Below are 20,477 nucleotides of genomic sequence, written 5' to 3'. Positions count from 1 at the left end.
AAAATCAATCACAATACACAATACAAATAAATTAACCATAATTGATCTATCTGGTATACACTGGTCTCTTTGAACTAATACTGTAACAGACAAGTCTGTTACGAAGTCTTTTATCTGCAGTCTTTCTTTCACACCACTAGGGGTGCTATGGTGCCTAAATGTTCTCTTAAGTAAAGGTGGGTTTGTAGAGGAAGTGAGTAGAACAGCAGCAGTAGAAAGCACGGCTTAACTGCATTTTTTGCTATGTCCTGGTTGGGAAATGTTCCATTTCAAGCTCAACTTAAAGGATTTGTTTTCTTTCCTGCTATTTAAAAGTATGCCTTGATAATGATGATGATGATGATGTTTGTTGCTAAGAAGTTTGATACAGTTTATTTGTATGTATTTTAGAAGGACTCTTTATCAGTCAGATCCTTGACCGACCCTCAGTCAGATTTCTTGTGGAAATTCACCACTGCGTAATTCAGATCCTCAGCAGATGTGATGCAGCGCTGAGAGTCACCAGTGCCTTTCTCAACTGTAGCAGAGGAATCAGAGGGGTTCGTGGGTAATTGGGCAGTGGCATAAACAGTATTGTAAGAATCAGAGGGGTTTGTGGGTAATTGTTTGTGAGTGTCTTTAAAGGGATAGTTCACTTTGAAATAAAATTTTGGTATGTTTTAGCTTACCTCAAGGGCATCCAAGATGTAGGTGTCTTTTTTTCCGCAGTAGTTTCAATTTTGATATTTTTAGGTCAAACCGTTCTTGTCTGTCAGTCATATAATGCAGGTCGATGGTCACTGTCTCAAAGAGCATGCACAGAGTCCAAATTAAACAATTCCCCATCGTAAGTACACATTGATGGCCTAAGACACGAAACGAGCGGTTTGTGTGAGAAAACGAACAGTATTTATATCGTTGTTACCTCTTATACACAGCCATGTCCAAGTGATCTGAGAGCGCAGGCGGGTATAGATATCTACACTAGATGTCGCCTTGGCTACGGATTTCAAAGTGAACTATCCCTTTAATGTCCTCATAATCGCAACCAGTTTGAGAAACCTGAGGAGAGACAGAGAAATTGAAGGCATAAGAATTCATAGTGAATCGTCCTTCATTAATCCATTTATCATGTATCTTATAATTTATTAACGTTCTCCACTCAGGTAATTTGGCCATATATTTAGTGGAGTAACTGTACCAAAGTTTACCAGAAGAATCAACAAGAAGACTTCCTCCAGAATATCCAGTGACACTGACGCATCTCACTGCACCTGTCAATCAGATTGATACTGTGATCAGAAACCTCATGAACAGAAAACAGCATCATTACTGCAGTGATGAAAGAGAAAAGCTCTGACCTGAGATCAGGGAGAAAGTGAAGAAGATGAGGAGGATCTTCATTGTGAGTTGAGTTCAGTCTTCTTTATGCTGAATGTTCTCTGTGTGCAAGAGGGCTGTTAGAAAGGGTTTTTATAGTATGACACAGAATCATAGACCTCCCATGACTCAGTACTAAATTAAACACTGAGAAACAGCGCCATCTGGCTGAAGTTACAGTTACTGATCTCAGTGTTCTTGTTTGTATAAGGGATGGGCATTTTTGTCAATTTCTCATTTCGATCATTAATAAGTCTAAAATAATGAGTAGTCGAGGGGCGGGGCGTGTCCGTCATGGAAATTCAACATGGTTGTATAATTAAGCTGTGAATATTTCAATTCAAAACATTTCACACACATTTTCATTATAAAAATGCAATAATCCATATTCACATTTCAGACTTCACTTCACCAAAATATTCATTCGGTTTAAAAAAAAAAAAAAACTATAATATTTGACAGACAATTTTCGGTTTACAAATTCGTTTACACAAATTCGCTTACACAAGTGGTTCAAATTCGACAGAAAATTCCACATTTCACATCCGGGAACTGCAGGAATATCAGTAGAGTACTGATATAAAATCTCCATCTGCTGTTAGTCGACCTCACCAGCAGGACAACAGAGCAACAGTTACAGAGTCATTCATTCACAAAAACTGATTTATTTAAAAAATACACTGCATTAAAATGCAAGCACGGTTAATGCAATGCACATAGTTGTGCAATTCAACAAGCTTTTTTTCAAATACATTTGTCATTATCCAAAACTAAAATATACACTTACTATACGATATATACACCAAACAATCACAGTCCAGCCATTATTTTTCACTGGATGTTCATTCACAGAGTGTATATCTGAATATTAGAGTAGTTATATCTATCAGAGGGGTTTATGGGTAAGTGACCAGCACTGTAGACTACAGTTGTTCTTGTGTCTGTGTGGTTCAGATCAGAATGAAGGTCTGTTTTACTGACAGTCACAAAATCTGCAGGAAACTTGAGTGACCTGAGAACAGACACAATTCCTTCAAGTCATTAAACATTATAGTCAAATAAAAAAAGGTGGATTTATACAGAAGCATGTGAATTTCTGTTCAAAGAGGCTCATTTCTCAGTATTTGGTTGTACAGAACTGCAGAGTAACTGCATTACCAATCCAGCTTGAGTGTCATCATTACACACCTGAGAAAGACACTAAACCTGCGCCTCCAGCAGATTGTGTGAAGTAGAGCGAGAACATGTGTTTATGATTTATCATGATGGCTTACCTCATCCTGAATATTCCTGAACTCAGATCAGTTTAGTAGAATGAGAGTGAGAGGAGAGAAAATGTCTCGGGTTACAACTGTAATCCTTGTTCCCTGAGAAAGGGAACGAGAACGGCGTCAATAAAACACTTTGGGGAACGCCCTTAGCGCAGTGCCTCTGAACCTTGAATGAAACTAAGCCAATCTTGATTGGTGTTGTGTCATGACGTAACGTGTGACGGCATACACGGAAGCTACAAAGGGACACCGGCACACAACAGAGTTAGCTTCTGCGATGAAGCAAGTTGCTCCCAGGCAGGGGAAAGCGTGGTGGAGGGACGCAGTTCTCGTTCCCTTTCTCAGGGAACAAGGGTTACAGTCGTAACCCGAGACATTCCCTTTCGATGGAAACTCTGTGTCGATACGACACTTTGGGGAACGAGCCCTGCCTGTCCCAGTGTGAAGCTGCACACAGGCACACTTAGGACAAGCGTGCCTGACATAGAAGGAATGTCCAGGCTATAGAATCTGATGAAAGTATGACGGGTGGCTCATCCTGCTGCATCGCACACTTCTTGGATCGGGGGCCCCTGTAAGGAGGGCTCTAGAGGACGCCATGCCTCTGGTTGAATGAGCCCTCACGGCCAAAGGTGAAGGCAAGCTGCGCACCTGATAGGCCATAGAGATAGCCTGAACGACCCAGTTACTGATGGTCTGTTTGGATGCGGGAAGTCCCTTCTTGGGCGACCCGAAGCACACCAGCAACTGGTCTGACTTCCGCCATAAAGAAGACCTCTGGACATAAATCTTGAGAGCTCTGACAGGGCAGAGTAAATTAAGTCTTTCTTCTTCTGCCATCACGTGAGGTGGAGGATGAAAAGCCTGCAGAACCGTAGGCCGTGCCACATTAGATGGCACTTTAGGCACATTGCCTGGCCTGGGATGCAATATAGCTTTAATGTCACCTGGAGCAAACTCCAGGCACCCATGAGATATAGAGAGCACCTGAAGATCTCCTACTCTCCTCAGAGAAGTAATGGCTAATAAAAAAACAACCATGAGGGAAGGTTCTTGGCCTCAGCCGACTCCAGAGGTTCGACAGGCACCAGTTGCTAGGCGACAAAACCAGACAGTCCCATTGAATAACTCCTGGGACACAGCTAGCAACAATTTGTTAATATGACAATACATTTTTGTTAGTTTCATTTTCTAAATAACCAGTGGTGGAATGTAACAACATACATTTACTCTGGATTAAAGTATAATTTTGAAGTACTTTAGATTGTTATTCAACTTCACTTCATCTCAGAGGCAAATATTGTACTTTTTATGAAAAACTGACTTTTTACACATATATATTAGATTATGATATTAGATACTGTTTAAAAAAAAACTATGAACAGTATATAATAGAAACACTAAAAATATGTCCTGGAGGGCCGCTGTCTTTTGAGTATGTGAGTTAATTTCTTTTATTCCTCCTCTTTCTGAGAACATCTCAGTGACTGGCAGCCGTCGACTGAGTCAGCCCTGCAAACCTGTTGGTGGACAGTGGAAATATGCACTGATCCCAGATGATGACAGTGGAAATATGCACTGATCCCAGATGATGACAGTGGGAATATGCACTGATCCCAGATGATGACAGTGGAAATATGCACTGATCCCAGATGAAGACAGTGGAAATATGCACTGATCCCAGATGATGATAGTGGAAATATGCACTGATCCCAGATGATGACAGTGGAAATATGCACTGATCCCAGATGATGATAGTGGAAATATGCACTAATCCCAGATGATGACAGTGGAAATATGCACTGATCCCAGATGATGACAGTGGAAATATGCACTGATCCCAGATAAAGACAGTGGAAATATGCACTGATCCCAGATGATGATGGTGGAAATATGCACTGATCCCAGATGAAGACAGTGGAAATATGCACTGATCCCAGATGATGACAGTGGAAATATGCACTGATCCCAGATGATGACAGTGGAAATATAGCCTGGCAAGCAAGACTTACATCAAGATGTTTAGTCTGGCAACTCACCATAGACACGCTCACTCCGAGGGGCGGGATAAACGGCTGTCTTTCAAATTCCCTCTGCACGCAATAGGACAGCGCTTCAACCAACCAGAGCGTTTTCCCAACAGCGGAGCTAGTTGATAGATTCAACTTTTGCCATATCTGGCCGGCAAAACTACGAACACATCTTCCTTTTTTAAAGAATGACTTAAGTGCTCTTTTCTCAAAGAAAAACTTAACTCCAAGTCCTCCAGAGTCGCGGACAAAGCCGATTCGAAAGACTGTTCTCCAGCAGCCGTCATTCTTTGTTTTCAAGTAGCAGCCAGGTAACCGTCGCAACTCTGTTGTCATATGTTAAGCCCGCCCCGCCTACTCTACAAGCGACGTGATTGGCCTGACCCAATTTAGGTTTTTGCAGCTCGAAAGTCTATGGAGAGTTGCTAGACTGCCCTGGCTGCAAAATACATTTTGCTGCCGCTAGGGTGCGTCTAGATTTCTAGGCTAGTGGAAATATGCACTGATCCCAGATGAAGACGGTGGAAATATGCACTGATCCCAGATGATGACAGTGGAAATATGCACTAATCCCAGATGATGACAGTGGAAATATGCACTGATCCCAGATGAAGACAGTGGAAATATGCACTGATCCCAGATGATGATAGTGGAAATATGCACTGATCCCAGATGATGACAGTGGAAATATGCACTGAGTTCAGATGATGACAGTGGAAATATGCACTGATCCCAGATGATGATAGTGGAAATATGCACTGATCCCAGATGAAGACAGTGGAAATATGCACTAATCCCAGATGATGACAGTGGAAATATGCACTGATCCCAGATGAAGACAGTGGAAATATGCACTGATCCCAGATGATGATAGTGGAAATATGCACTGATCCCAGATGATGACAGTGGGAATATGCACTGAGTTCAGATGATGACAGTGGAAATATGCACTGATCCCAGATGATGATAGTGGAAATATGCACTGATCCCAGATGATGACAGTGGGAATATGCACTGATCCCAGATGATGACAGTGGAAATATGCACTGATCCCAGATGATGATAGTGGAAATATGCACTAATCCCAGATGATGATAGTGGAAATATGCACTGATCCCAGATGAAGACAGTGGAAATATGCACTAATCACAGATGATGACAGTGGAAATATGCACTGATCCCAGATGATGATAGTGGAAATATGCACTGATCCCAGATGAAGACAGTGGAAATATGCACTGATCCCAGATGATGATAGTGGAAATATGCACTGATCCCAGATGATGTCCCTCCAGCAGAGGCTTTACCAGCGTCTCTGTTGTGCAGCTCATCCAGGATCTCCTGCTCAGCTCAATAACAGTCTACAGAAAAATATTTTCTTACAATCTGTTTTATGTATACTGTTAATTTAAACTTTTATTTTGTTTTAAATGTAACTTATCATGTAAATAGTTGTAAAAAGTACTGTAACTAAAAATGTATAGAACAATACATTTTCTATCAAATGTACAAATTCATTGACAAGAACATTACAGAAAAATTTCTTTATTACATTTTCAAGTCATAACTTGCATTACAAAAATAAACAATGCACATCAAATATTTTTTTTTCATTTACAAACTATAACTCACATAACAATAATGCATACGATTTTTTAATTTACAAATTTTAATTCACATAAGCAAAAGTTTGTTTAATCTGTCAAGAAGAGAAAACAATCTGTGCATTCTCTCCCTGCTCTCCTGTGATCTCCTCTGTCTCTCTCTGAAACTTCATGTCCTCTCTAGCTCGAGGGAGGACATAGCTCGATCAGCTCATCCTCTCGGTCTCGTTCCTCTCGGCTGCTGCTGTTCCTCGTTCTGTCCTTCACGGCCCGGGGAAAGAAGGACGGTAGGCAGGGTTGCCAGTTCTGTGCAACAAAAGTAGCCCAAAAAACCCATCGGCTCTTCTCCATCGAGCGGCTGAATTCTCCACTGGATTTGTGCGTCTGAGAGATGGTTTGGCGTGTTGGAGTGCCGAAATCGTACTTACAGGAGTGGAAATCACCCCGCAGAAAAAAAAGGTTTACTGTGGCAACAACTTTAAAGTATCCCAATTCCGTGGGAAAACCTCGGACTTGGCAACACTGATGGTTTCCCGCATTAGAAGGATCCTTCGAATTTGGACAGCCTTCGTCGCGCCGCTGTGACGCAATCGGCCTTCAAATGCGGCCTACGGAGGATGCAGCCCCTGAATTGGGACACAGCTATTATCTGTTGTGCACTTGTTATTGCGGTGCATTGTGGGATTGAATGAGTGAACTCGATAACGTCCACTATGGTTTCAGACACCACTACAAATGGCTGTTCCCTCAAATAATGCCCTATTGAGGGTATAGGGGGCGATTTCAGACACAGATGTCAAGGCTGTAATGTGATTGGTTTTCAAGGCACACGTGATCCAAGTTAGCCGTTACACTTTTTCCAATGGTATGATCCTTGTCTCTCCCAGTAATAAGGCCATCTCTGGTATAAAGCAGGCTTTAGGTGATCATCAGCTCCTAACGTCCGGTCTGAAGCTGCTGGCCTGAAACTGCTGTCACGTATATAGTTCTGCAGTCTGAAACATCTCGTCTCATATGTGCTCATTCAATCCCTCAAACTGCCACCAGAGGTCACCATCTCCTGCGTCTGACATCAACCTTGATGAGCCTCACCTGTAAATCACTATCATTCATCTTCATTCATCCTCACAATTATTCATCTTCAAATTACAGAAAAAAATCATCGTTTTTCTTTAAGTAGGTTTAGTTCAGTAATGTTGTTCTCTTGTTGAGGGAGGGACTGTGATATTTCCATCGCTGGTTATTAATAAACTGTTAACCACACAAAGCTTCACTGTAAAGCTAAAGTGCTTGTGTTAAAAAATTTAGTCATTTGGTTGTTGTTGATCTGATGAGCTTCAACACGGTAAGACAAACACACTCTTACATAAATGAAACTGATGATTATTGCTCATATAACATACGTGTCTTTACATGAGAAATGTTAAGAATAGGGTGATTTACATATACTTGTTTAAGTGATGAATATATTAGTGCAAGTATTCATTACTTCAATGAGCTCATTGTTTCTGCCTGAAATTATTACATTGTTTAAATGAATACATTTTTAGCTAACTGTGACTTTGTACATGTACATTTCTGAAATGCATATCTTAGACAGTTTCCTCTGATAACAGATCACTCTAAATTGTAATGTGGACTTGTGTATTTTCTGTAAAGCTGCTTTGAAACGATGTATATTGTATATGTGTATCTGTATTATAGATATATGTTATGCTGATGTGGGTCAGAATGGCTCCTCCTCTTCCTATGATCTTCTTTCTGCTCATGATTCACGGTGAGTCTCTCTTACATTCACATTAGAAACACTCTGATGTTTTATTCAAGGCCTCATGAGTGGCTGATCTGCACTTTCTTCTGTCCTGTTCTCACATATTTCTCTCTGAAACAGGAAGTTTGTGTTGAACTTGTCAAATGCTCGTCCCTTTTAGAAATGTCCAATAGTCTTTCGCTACTTGCTAGTCAGTGTCACATGGTTTAGGGGGAGGGACTTTCTCAAAGTTCAGAGCTTTTGATTGGACAAATTTCACTGTAGCAGCAGATCATGAATATGTGTGGCTCAAGTTCTCGGAAGTGAATGTGTACATGTTAAATATGTATCATGTCAAAGGAGTTCACTAGCATACATGAGCTCTGAGCTGATAGATAAGAACTAAAAGCCACAAAACTAATATTTTGATGTCATTGGGTATTTAATAAATCAACTTTGATTATTTTCTTCGTCTTATTTTTCATATATTTCATTATTTGAGAGTGCATCATGTTGTTCGTGGTTCTCTCTTCACTCTGTCTCTGTACATTTACTTCTGCTTTTCTGCAGAATTATGTCATTAATGACTCACCCTCATGTCGTTCCAAGCCCGTAAGACCTCCGTTCATCTTCGGAACACAGTTTAAGATATTTTAGATTTAGTCCGAGAGCTTTCTGTCCCTCCATTGAAAATGTATACACGGTATACTGTCCATGTCCAGAAAGGTAATAAAGATATCATCAAAGTAGTCCATGTGACATCAGTGGGTTAGTTAGAATTTTTTGAAGCATCGAAAATACATTTTGGTCCAAAAATAACAAAAACTATGACTTTTTTCAGGATTGTATTCTCTTCCGGGTCTGTTGTCAATCCGCGTTCACGACTCCACAGTGACGCTGCTGAAGTAAGACGCTGCTGACGTGTTATCTGGTGCGCCCGAGCTTCGTTTACAGTCTGAGGGAGACGCACGCTGTATTCAAGCTATTCTACATTGTTTGTATTTTGGTATTGCTATATTTTTTTAAATGGTGCGTAAGTGATAACACGTCTGCAGCGTCTTACGTCAGCAGCGTCACTGTGGAGTCGATTGACAACAGACCCGGAAGAGAATACAATGCTGAATAAAGTCGTAGTTTTTTTTTTTTTTTTTTTGACTAAAATGTATTTTCGATGCTTCAAAAAATTCTAACTAACCCACTGATGTCACATGGACTACTTTGATGATATCTTTATTACCTTTCTGGACAAGGACAGTATACCGTGTATACATTTTAAATGGAGGGACAGAAAGCTCTCGGACTAAATCTAAAATATCTTAAACTGTGTTCCGAAGATGAAAAGAGGTCTTACGGGCTTGGAACGACATGAGGGTGAGTCATTAATGACATAATTTTAATTTTTGGGTGAACTAACCCTTAAGTGATGTTAATGTGGCAAAGCGGGCGTGAACTGACTCAAATTGATATGATTTCCGACTACGCCACCTGGGGAATTTCACCCTAAGAATTAAACACAACCTCTAAAGGCACGCACAGGTCCTAATCACCGTTGGAGTCAGAGACATAAGTAATCGTACAAAAGTATTTTATTTAAGCGGCATTCATAGTTAAAAGAGGCATTGACCAATCACACTCATCTCAATTGTTAAGGTCACTCATTAGGGGCAAAGAACCCAGGCTTACCACAGGGGCAGTCTCAGAATATCACCCTTAATGAAAGATCACACAAATCACAGTGCACACACACTAGCACAAACACAGCGACTAAGGTCAGAGAAGACCACGACACACAGTGAAGGATGCCACCACCAGAAGGTCACTCGTCTGCCCCTGGGTGCCCAGGTCCTGCCAACAAAGAAAGAAAAAGACGTTAAGATAGAGCAGAGATATGCATAAACAAATAATAATACAATATAAAGAGCAACTCAATACAGTTCCAGGAAGAAACCAACTACTCGGTTCCGCCTGGATCGTCACAAATCAAGATCAAAAACAACAAAAGAAAGCATGAACTCAAAATTTAAACAAATGATTAAATAAACTGGCAGTATAGCTCGGCCGTAGAAATGGTTAGATGAAAACGATATATTAAATAATTATAAATAAATAAATTGAAATCAATCGAACTTGTCCCACAGGACTGCTCTTTCTTAAACTCACCGCGGCTATCTGGCCGTGGAGGGGGCCTAGCGTCACTGTTTAAAAAACATTTGCCCTGCCGCAGTCTCACAACTAGCCCTTGTCGCAGTTTTGAAGTGCAATTGGTGCAACCTACAGCAACAATCTCTCAGGTATTTGCCTTGATTTATCGTCCGCCTCTGCCAAATAAGGATTTCTTAAATGAATTTGCTGAGTTTGTGGGAGATCTTGTTACGAGATATGATAGAATTTTGATTTTGGGAGATTTTAACATTCATGTATGCTGTAATACTAACCTACTCTCTAAAGAGTTTTTGAACCTTATTGCCTCTTTTGACCTGGATCAGTGGGTGTCTGGTCAAACTCATATCCAGGGACATACCTTAGATTTAATCTTAACACGTGGACTACATGTATCAGACATCAGCATCAGTAATACTGGCTTATCGGATCATTTTCCGATTCTGTTTTCTCTGCCTTTTAATACTTCTATACATAAACCTCATACTTATTCACGGACAACTCGAATTTTTAAAGAACGTGCTAAGGAGGACTTTGTGGCACTATATCCTGGTTTACCTGCGAATCAAGCCATGGTTCCACCATTAAGCTCCCTAGATGCTGATAACCACTTGATATGTTTCAATTCTATTTGCTCTGATGTTTTAAATGTTGTTGCCCCTATCAGAAAAAAGAAAAACAAACTCAATCATGTGGCGAAACCATGGTTAAATGACAATGTTCGTTCTCAAAGACAGATCTGTAGAAGGGCTGAACGCAAGTGGAATAAGGACGGACTACATGTCTCCTATGAACTTTTAAAGGAATCACTCGCTGCATTTCAGCGAGTTGCTAAATCTGCTAAAAACCACTATTTTTCGGAATTGATCAGACTTAATAGTAATAGGCCTAATGTTTTATTTTCAGTAATTGACTCTGCTCTTCATCCCACCACTAACAAATTCCCAGAGATGTCCGACTCTCTCTGTGAAGACTTTGTGATTTATTTTAAAGAAAAGATCTCACTGATTAGATCTCAAATGCCTTCGTTAACTTCTATGCCACTTGAAGTGCCCATATGCTCTTCTACATGGTCTGTCTTTGAGCCTGTTACTCTTGACTCTCTGACTAGGATTGTCTCAGTTTTGAAACCTACCAGCTGCTTTCAGGATGTGATTCCTACTAGATTTTTTAAGCAAGTCTTTTGTGCTATTGGTCCTGACTTGTTGTCTATTATCAACAAATGTCTTCGTACTGGGGTTGTTCCAAACAGCCTGAAACATGCTTCAGTTCTGCCTTAACTTAAGGGGTCTAAATTGGACTCGTCAATCCTGAGTAACTATCGCCCAATTTCAAATCTGCCCTTTATCTCGAAAATTCTTGAAAAAGTGGTTCTGAGTCAACTCCAGACTTTTCAAACTGACAGTCAGATTTATGAGAAATTTCAGTCCGGTTTTAAATCACGTCATAGTACTGAATCTGCACTTTTAAGAGTCATGAACGATATAATGCTCTCCACTGATACTGGGCAATCTGTAGCTTTGGTCTTGTTAGATTTCAGCTCTGCATTTGATTTGGTTGATCATAATATCTTAATCTCTCGTCTCGAAGCGTCCACGGGTCTTCGGGGTACTGTTTTAAATTGGTTCCGCTCATATTTGTCTAATAGAAGCTTCTCTGTTCACATCGGGCAACAGTGTTCATCCAAAATGAAACTGGGGTCCGGTGTTCCGCAGGGTTTTATTCTTGGCCCGGAATTGTTTAATCTGTATATGCTACCTCTGGGCTCCATATTATCTAGACACGGAGTTTCCTTCCATTTGTATGCTGACGACACTCAAATTTACCTGCCTCTGAAGCATGACGACAAGTTTGCTTTAAAACCTCTAATGGACTGCCTGGACGAATTGAAACTATGGCTTTCTGGTAATTTCTTGAGTCTAAATGAGAGGAAGACGGAATTTATTATGTTTGGTCCAAACGATCGTAGCACACATGATTTTGACCTCCAAACGTTGTCATCATATAGCACCACCTATGTTCAGAACTTGGGGGTCTGGATTGATAATAACCTTAAATTCGAAAAGCAGATATGTACTGTGGTAAAATCTTGTTTCTTTCACCTCCATCTTTTAGCTAAGGTTAAGCCATTTCTGTCTGCTAAACACTTTGAGATTGCTATGCATGCATTTGTAACATCCAGATTGGACTATTGTAATTCTCTATACATCGGTATTTCGCAGAAATGCATCACCCGTCTACAACTAGTCCAAAATGCAGCTGCACGCCTCCTCAAAGGGAAGCGTAAATTCGAACCCATCACACCAGTCCTGATGTCGCTACATTGGCTACCGGTCAAATTTAGAATTGATTTTAAAGTTCTGTTATTTGTTTTTAAGTCGCTACAGAAACAGGCTCCACTGTATTTATCTGAATTGCTCCATCCAGTATCTCAATCAAGATCACTAAGATCGGGGGATTCAAACTCTCTGTCTGTCCCACGAACCAGATTAAAAAATAGGGGTGATCGTGCATTTGCAGCCTATGGACCCAAGCTATGGAATAGCTTACCGCCGCATATTAGATCTGCACAAACTTTGTCACTTTTTAAATCTTCCTTGAAAACGCATTTATTTTCATTAGCTTTTAAAATATCTTGATATGTGTATTTTCTGTGTGTATCTTTGTGTACTATGTTGATATTGTGCTTGTTTTCTATATCTTTTGCCTTGTTAAGCACTTTGGTCAACGCTAGTTGTTTTTAAATGTGCTATACAAATAAAATTGTATTGTATTGTATAAATCAAAATACAAATACAAATTCAAAAATACCCAACCATTGACATCAATTAAAGAAATAAACCAAAAAAAAGGAAAACAAAAGAAACTCAAAACATATCACCGAGACACAGCCTAGAAAGCACGAAAAAGTTCACTTAGAACACGTAAAAACTCATTGAGAGCGTCCCAGTGACCCAGTCTCGTAGAAATGGAACAATCCGATGGAAACAGAACAGCAACTATGATGAGAGACGGAGCGTCGGAGCGAACAGCAACTCTATGATGAAGCACGGAGCGTCGGAGCGACCAGCAACTCTATGATGAGGCACAGAGCACATAACAATTGACCAGAACGCCGCCATTGCCCTTGTCACGCGCCTACAAACAAAACAGAAAGTAGCTATGTTTCCATCGACATTTTAAGGTGTTTCCATTCATTTTCGCACTGAATCGCACAACATTCAAGCAAACATTTGCGAACAAGTTTTGCTAGACAAAATGGATCGCGCCATCTACCAACAAATGTTCAATATTGCACAAGTTGTAAAAGTGCAGAGTCCTGCACGGGTCAATTTTTGGAGACCCGCCCCCGCCCGTACCCGCAAAGTTCAGCACCAGATCTGACCCGTGCCCGCGATAAATCGCACACAAGCTAAAATCATTCCATTTAAAGTGCTTTATTTTTTATCTCGCACCTCTCTCAACATCACAATAGCCTCATGAATGGGCTAATGAGTGCTAAAGTGCGCTTTGTTTTGGGCCATTCAAGTAGCATAGGCTACCTCCAGTTCACGCGTGGGCGCCTCTCCGTGTCCTGATTATATTGCCTGCTATATTTATTAAATCCAGGAAAATGGTTGATTAAACATTGGTTAAAATTAAGATACAATTAATACAAAACGAAATTCACTTTAAAGAAAGTCTTTCTACAAAAACAAACTTATTAAAGTGGTCAAAATCATGTCTGCCCACTCCATTTGTCTCCCGATATTCGGGATCATCTTATCTTATTCATGCTTTTTTCACTTTTCATATAATCAACATGAAATTTTAAACAAATATATATATATATATATATATTATTTTATTTAAACATGAATATGAAACTAAATAGTTTTTTAATAGCAACACATAGGCTTATTAGCCTGCCCTACAATCATTGAATATTATTTTGCTTGATTGACGGATTTTTATTTAAAAGAAAGAGCGTGGCCTACACAATACTTAGGCCTACTAAAATATAATTAATCTAATTTTATTGCATTTGTATTAGTTGTTTGAAGAGTAAAAAAAAAAAAAAAAAATCGGTCAATCTTTTTCGCAAGTTTACAACCGGCCAGTCGGTCGGACTAAAAGGGGAAAAAAATTAATTGGGTCAGTCCTAAATTGACAGGATCGGTCGGGTAACGGCAAACAAGAATATTTTTAAGGATGCCCAAAACACATATTTGCGAGTGTGTAATGGCAATTTAGACATACAAATATTGCACATATTTTTCATCCGCTACCCGCCCGCAAGGAGTTCATTATCCGCCCGCATCCCCGCCTGTGAATTTTAGGAATGTCACAATCCACCCGTTTTAGCCACTTTTATGCGGGTACCCAACCGATTGCAGGACTCTGGGTGCTTATGTGACAGCTGATAGCGACATTATTTGACTATTATGGCATTTCTTAGATTTTTGCTATAATAGCCGTTTTATTTTTCTGTTTAATTAAATTCAAAAAGTATCTTGTCTCCTCGTTTGTCCACTTTGTTGACACCGGCCATGTGTGCAAACCAGACAGTATATAATGGGTGCAAACTGGGCGGAAATTAACTAAAACTTCTTCTTTTGTGGCAGGTTGTACCCATAAAATGACCTAAAACTTAATCGCAATCCATTATTTATTCGGCAAATTCCATCAGCGTTTATCGCATAAACCGTACATCGATCAAGATAAAATCCGATGAGACCGACCGTATTTCATTTTAGTCGATATTCAAGAAATTCAATCGAATTTTACTGTTTCCATAAGGCATTTTTCATTCGATATCACATAATTCGGATAAAAACGTGTTGATGGAAACATAGCTAGTGTTACACTGCCATTCATTCTCCCCCTGGCTTCCGGCTCGAGCAAACATACTCACAATAACAGATGCTGCACTGGGATTAATATCCCGAATTCCTAGCGATGCATGGAGCCAGATCTCTCATCAGCAGAGAGCGCGGATGAACTTTAGACTAACGTAAAGCATACAGATTAGTACCCGCTCGGTTAAAGCAACACACAGGAATCTCATTACACAAACGTCGTCGTACATGCTTTCCTTACCGTATCAAATGTCCACATTTGATTCTCCAGCACAAGCAGCAGGGCGCGTAGGTGATGTCACAGCCCCGGAAAGTGACGCACGCCTATGCCTGGCAGCCCATGCTCTTATACACCCATGGTCCCAGCCCATTGGCCAAACCTCAAATAAAAAAATTAGGATGGGTAATAACCCATCCTGCCACATTAACATAAACATCTATAGCCTACTTAATAAATGGTAACCAACAATACATAATAATAAAACATATGAATAACAATATACGAGTATTTGAATCTATGCGACTACAGAGGCATATACATTTCAGTAAGTTTTACTGTATCTTTCAACATAGCCTACCTATTGTTCATTCGTTGATGATCGGTTCACGTGCCGCTTGAACTGAGGCGCTACAGCGATCTGCCACGTCACATTTACAACACCAAAACGATATTTATTGTTTTAATTTCGAAATAAAATTGACAGAATCTGAGGGTTGAGAATTTGTTTCATATCAAAAGTAACCAGCTCTGTATTGTCTGTTGGTGTCAGAGGTGTAAAGTCCAGGTTCAAAAAGTAAAAGTCCTCCTCAGTATTTTGTTCCAATCGCCTGGATTTGCTAATTCAGCAGGATAACTAATTAGTGAAATCAGCTTCTGAGTTCATGGGTGGAATAAACATATGGCAGGACTTCTACTTTCTGACCCCTGGACTATACACCTCTGGTCAGTGTCAGTGCGATTTTTCTCTGCATGAGAAAATGTGTGTGTGGCGTGAGAGTGTGTGAAACGTGTCGATTAGAGTCCCAGGCTGAAAGTGTGACAGTTCACAGCCCTGCTCTAGCACTAGATCGTGAATATATTTTGCTCTTGTTCTCAGAAGTGAATGTGTATATGTTAAATGTTTATTTAGTCATATTCCAGGATTTACAGTTTGTCTGAATTGCTAAAACACTAAACCCACTTCTCTGAACCAAATTCTCAATAGCCTAAACCAATTTGTCAAATAAATCACATAAAACATTAAACAAGTTCAGGTCGTTAAAACACTGTTTGCAAATCTCATGCACTCTTTTTGCAAAACTCAAAACACATTCTCACTCACTAGAACACATTTCTCACTGTGATGCACTTATGTTTCAAAACACTAAACACAGGCAGGCTAAAGTTAAACACAACTACAACACAGCTGTCATCGTTTACACACAACGACTCAAAATTGTTCAAACTTATTTCTAATGATGAGACCAATGTTGCATTGAAGATTAGAGGAGGAAGAGTATGAGTATAAGAGGAGGAAGAGTATGTGTATAAGAGGAGGAAGAGTGTGTGTATAAGAGGAGGAAGAGTATGTGTATAAGAGGAGGAAGAGTGTGAGTTAGAGGAGGAAGAGTATGATTATAAGAGGAGGAAGAGTGTGAGTATAAGAGGAGGAAGAGTGTGAGTTAGAGGAGGAAGAGTATGATTATAAGAGGAGGAAGAGTGAGTATAAGAGGAGGAAGAGTGTGAGTTAGAGGAGGAAGAGTATGATTATAAGAGGAGGAAGAGTATGATTATAAGAGGAGGAAGAGTATGAGTATAAGAGGAGGAAGAGTGTGAGTTAGAGGAGGAAGAGTATGATTATAAGAGGAGGAAGAGTATGATTATAAGAGGAGGAAGAGTATGATTATAAGAGGAGGAAGAGTGAGTATAAGAGGAGGAAGAGTGTGAGTTAGAGGAGGAAGAGTATGATTATAAGAGGAGGACGAGTATGATTATAAGAGGAGGACGAGTATGAGTTAGAGGAGGAAGAGTATGATTATAAGATGAGGAAGAGTGTGAGTATAAGAGGAGGAAGAGTGTGAGTATAAGAGGAGGAAGAGTGTGAGTATAAGAGGAGGAAGAGTGTGAGTTAGAGGAGGAAGAGTATGATTATAAGAGGAGGAAGAGTATGAGTATAAGAGGAGGAAAAGTGTGAGTTAGAGGAGGAAGAGTATGATTATAAGAGGAGGAAGAGTGTGAGTTAGAGGAGGAAGAGTATGAGTATAAGAGGAGGAAGAGTGTGAGTTAGAGGAGGAAGAGTGTGAGTATAAGAGGAGGAAGAGTGAGTTAGAGGAGGAAGAGTGTGATTATAAGAGGAGGAAGATTGTGAGTTAGAGGAGGAAGAGTATGAATATAAGAGGAGGAAGAGTATGAGTATAAGAGGAGGAAGAGTATGAGTATAAGAGGAGGAAGAGTGTGTGTATAAGAGAAGGAAGAGTGTGAGTTAGAGGAGGAAGAGTATGAGTATAAGAGGAGGAAGAGTATGAGTATAAGAGGAGGAAGAGTGTGAGTTAGAGGAGGAAGAGTATGATTATAAGAGGAGGAAGAGTATGATTATAAGAGGAGGAAGAGTATGATTATAAGAGGAGGAAGAGTGTGTGTTAGAGGAGGAAGAGTATGATTATAAGAGGAGGAAGAGTATGATTATAAGAGGAGGAAGAGTATGATTATAAGAGGAGGAAGAGTGAGTATAAGAGGAGGAAGAGTGTGAGTTAGAGGAGGAAGAGTATGATTATAAGAGGAGGAAGAGTGAGTATAAGAGGAGGAAGAGTGTGAGTTAGAGGAGGAAGAGTATGATTATAAGAGGAGGACGAGTATGATTATAAGAGGAGGACGAGTATGAGTTAGAGGAGGAAGAGTATGATTATAAGATGAGGAAGAGTGTGAGTATAAGAGGAGGAAGAGTGTGAGTATAAGAGGAGGAAGAGTGTGAGTATAAGAGGAGGAAGAGTGTGAGTTAGAGGAGGAAGAGTATGATTATAAGAGGAGGAAGAGTATGAGTATAAGAGGAGGAAAAGTGTGAGTTAGAGGAGGAAGAGTATGATTATAAGAGGAGGAAGAGTGTGAGTTAGAGGAGGAAGAGTATGAGTATAAGAGGAGGAAGAGTGTGAGTTAGAGGAGGAAGAGTGTGAGTATAAGAGGAGGAAGAGTGAGTTAGAGGAGGAAGAGTGTGATTATAAGAGGAGGAAGATTGTGAGTTAGAGGAGGAAGAGTATGAATATAAGAGGAGGAAGAGTATGAGTATAAGAGGAGGAAGAGTATGAGTATAAGAGGAGGAAGAGTGTGTGTATAAGAGAAGGAAGAGTGTGAGTTAGAGGAGGAAGAGTATGAGTATAAGAGGAGGAAGAGTGAGTTAGAGGAGGAAGAGTATGAATATAAGAGGAGGAAGAGTATGAGTATAAGAGGAGGAAGAGTGTGAGTTAGAGGAGGAAGAGTGTGAGTATAAGAGGAGGAAGAGTATGTGTATAAGAGGAGGAAGAGTATGTGTATAAGAGGAGGAAGAGTGTGTGTATAAGAGGAGGAAGAGTATGAGTATAAGAGGAGGAAGAGTGTGAGTTAGAGGAGGAAGAGTGTGAGTATAAGAGGAGGAAGAGTGAGTTAGAGGAGGAAGAGTATGAATATAAGAGGAGGAAGAGTATGAGTATAAGAGGAGGAAGAGTATGAGTATAAGAGGAGGAAGAGTGTGAGTTAGAGGAGGAAGAGTATGAGTATAAGAGGAAGAAGAGTGTGAGTTAGAGGAGGAAGAGTATGAGTATAAGAGGAAGAAGAGTGTGAGTTAGAGGAGGAAGAGTATGAGTATAAGAGGAGGAAGAATGTGAGTTAGAGGAGGAAGAGTATGAGTATAAGAGGAGGAAGAGTGTGAGTTAGAGGAGGAAGAGTATGAGTATAAGAGGAGGAAGAGTATGATTATAAGAGGAGGAAGAGTATGAGTATAAGAGGAGGAAAAGTGTGAGTTAGAGGAGGAAGAGTATGATTATAAGAGGAGGAAGAGTGTGTAGCGACAATGCCTCTAGTTTAGGGAATTTATTAGCTCAAATGAGAGGTAATATTCATAAGATATGAATATGCATATGCCGTTTACACAAATTAAATTATTCCAAAGAGGGAATAGGTCAGACCTCAACGTATATCAACAATTACCAAGATTACTCATAGTATTTATTGATATAAGTAGATAGAATTATATTTTAATCAGGGGAAATTTAGGTAGGGGTTAATTCTCATTTATCATACAACCATCCGTCCGGCAGATCGGATGCACGATTTCTGAACAGAAACCTATTGTCTCCAACACGACAAATAATTTTCCTGTGGCCACAAAGGAATGATTATTTTTGTGTCTTAGACAACTTAGATTGTTTAATAGTAAAATAAAGGGTAGAGCTTGTAGGCAATCACACTTTCAGGGATTTCAGTAATGGAACAATGAGACAGATTCAATTCATAAAGATTATAGGATTTTAATCAAACAACTAAGATTACATGTACTATTTCAATTACGCAGGAGTAAATATGCATAGCAAACAAAAAATATAAACGATCGCAAAATAAGAAATAAAATAAAGCAAAATATTATGAGAGGGGAAGAGAAAATGAGAGAGGGAAAAGGAGAGAGAGAAAAGGAGAGAGTTTTGGTGTGTGTGCAAGATGGTAGCGTGAAAGGGGATGTGTGTGGGTTTTAGAGAGCACGTGCGTGTGTTTTCCTTTGAGCGCGTGCGTGTGTGGGTGTGTGTGTGGGTGTAAGTGTGTGTGTGAGGATAAGTGTGTGCGTAAAGAATGAGTGAGAGAATTTAGAGAAAGGATTTTAGAATTTGTTTTGAAGTCGCTAAAGTCACGCCTTCTCACGTGCGTGACCCAATCGTCTGGAAGGACGATTGTGGCCACCTCCTTACGTTTTGCAAAGGTACACGCCTTCTCTGACTATGTACTGATGGAATAAACTCGTTCATGAACACTTATGAAACTGGTATTAATGAAAGAATGCATCCTCTGATATTTTGTGTTAAAGATTCAGCACTGTTGGGTTCTTTGGAACAAAACAATACCGCGAATGATAATTCTGTGAGCCAATAACACAAAGATACATAATTTCTCGTGATTACACGCACATCAAATTGGTTACATACAAATACAGCTTATATAGATAGTATTTTGGGTATGGAGACCACGGAACACCTCAAGAAATACATGTTCGGGATCTTGTGAAAGTCCCCAGGGGTTATAGCATTTCCAGTCTGACTGGCGTTTTGCTGATCACATATCTTAGCCGAAACAGTCGAACAGAAGGTTGTGTGTTTACTCAGAAAATAGATTAGGGTCCTTTAGGGTCCAGGGGTCAATGATTTATGCAGATAGGAGGCTCCATTCGGTCGGCACGTCCTGGTGCCGAAGTTTTAAGACAATGGGGGTGTCTGTAAATGAGGATTCCAGTAAGTTGATTAGGTCC

At 40.0% G+C, this 20,477-nt stretch overlaps 1 protein-coding gene and 2 long non-coding RNA genes across 3 annotated transcripts in view; 2 read left to right on the top strand and 1 right to left on the bottom strand.

The window, feature by feature from the left end:
• Positions 1 to 20,477, top strand: part of LOC309493708 (B-cell receptor CD22-like) — a 273,995-nt gene that overhangs the window by 111,276 nt on the left and 142,242 nt on the right. The window lies entirely within an intron of this gene.
• LOC309493992 overlaps positions 1 to 20,477 on the top strand; it is a 138,752-nt gene that overhangs the window by 98,188 nt on the left and 20,087 nt on the right. The gene's annotated exons all lie outside the window — the stretch shown is intronic.
• Positions 9,442 to 15,321, bottom strand: LOC309493944. Its single transcript, XR_014204121.1, has 4 exons — positions 15,254 to 15,321; positions 15,069 to 15,162; positions 12,972 to 13,312; positions 9,442 to 10,140 (listed from the first exon to the last, which is right to left on the bottom strand). It is a non-coding gene; the product is annotated as an uncharacterized lncRNA (long non-coding RNA).

The sequence above is a fragment of the Leuciscus leuciscus genome, assembly GCF_965113295.1.
Source record: "Leuciscus leuciscus genome assembly, chromosome: 3".
Classification (NCBI taxonomy): Eukaryota; Metazoa; Chordata; class Actinopteri; order Cypriniformes; family Leuciscidae; genus Leuciscus; species Leuciscus leuciscus.
Note: the sequence above shows the minus strand (reverse complement) of the source record. Positions and strands in the feature narration are given on the sequence as shown.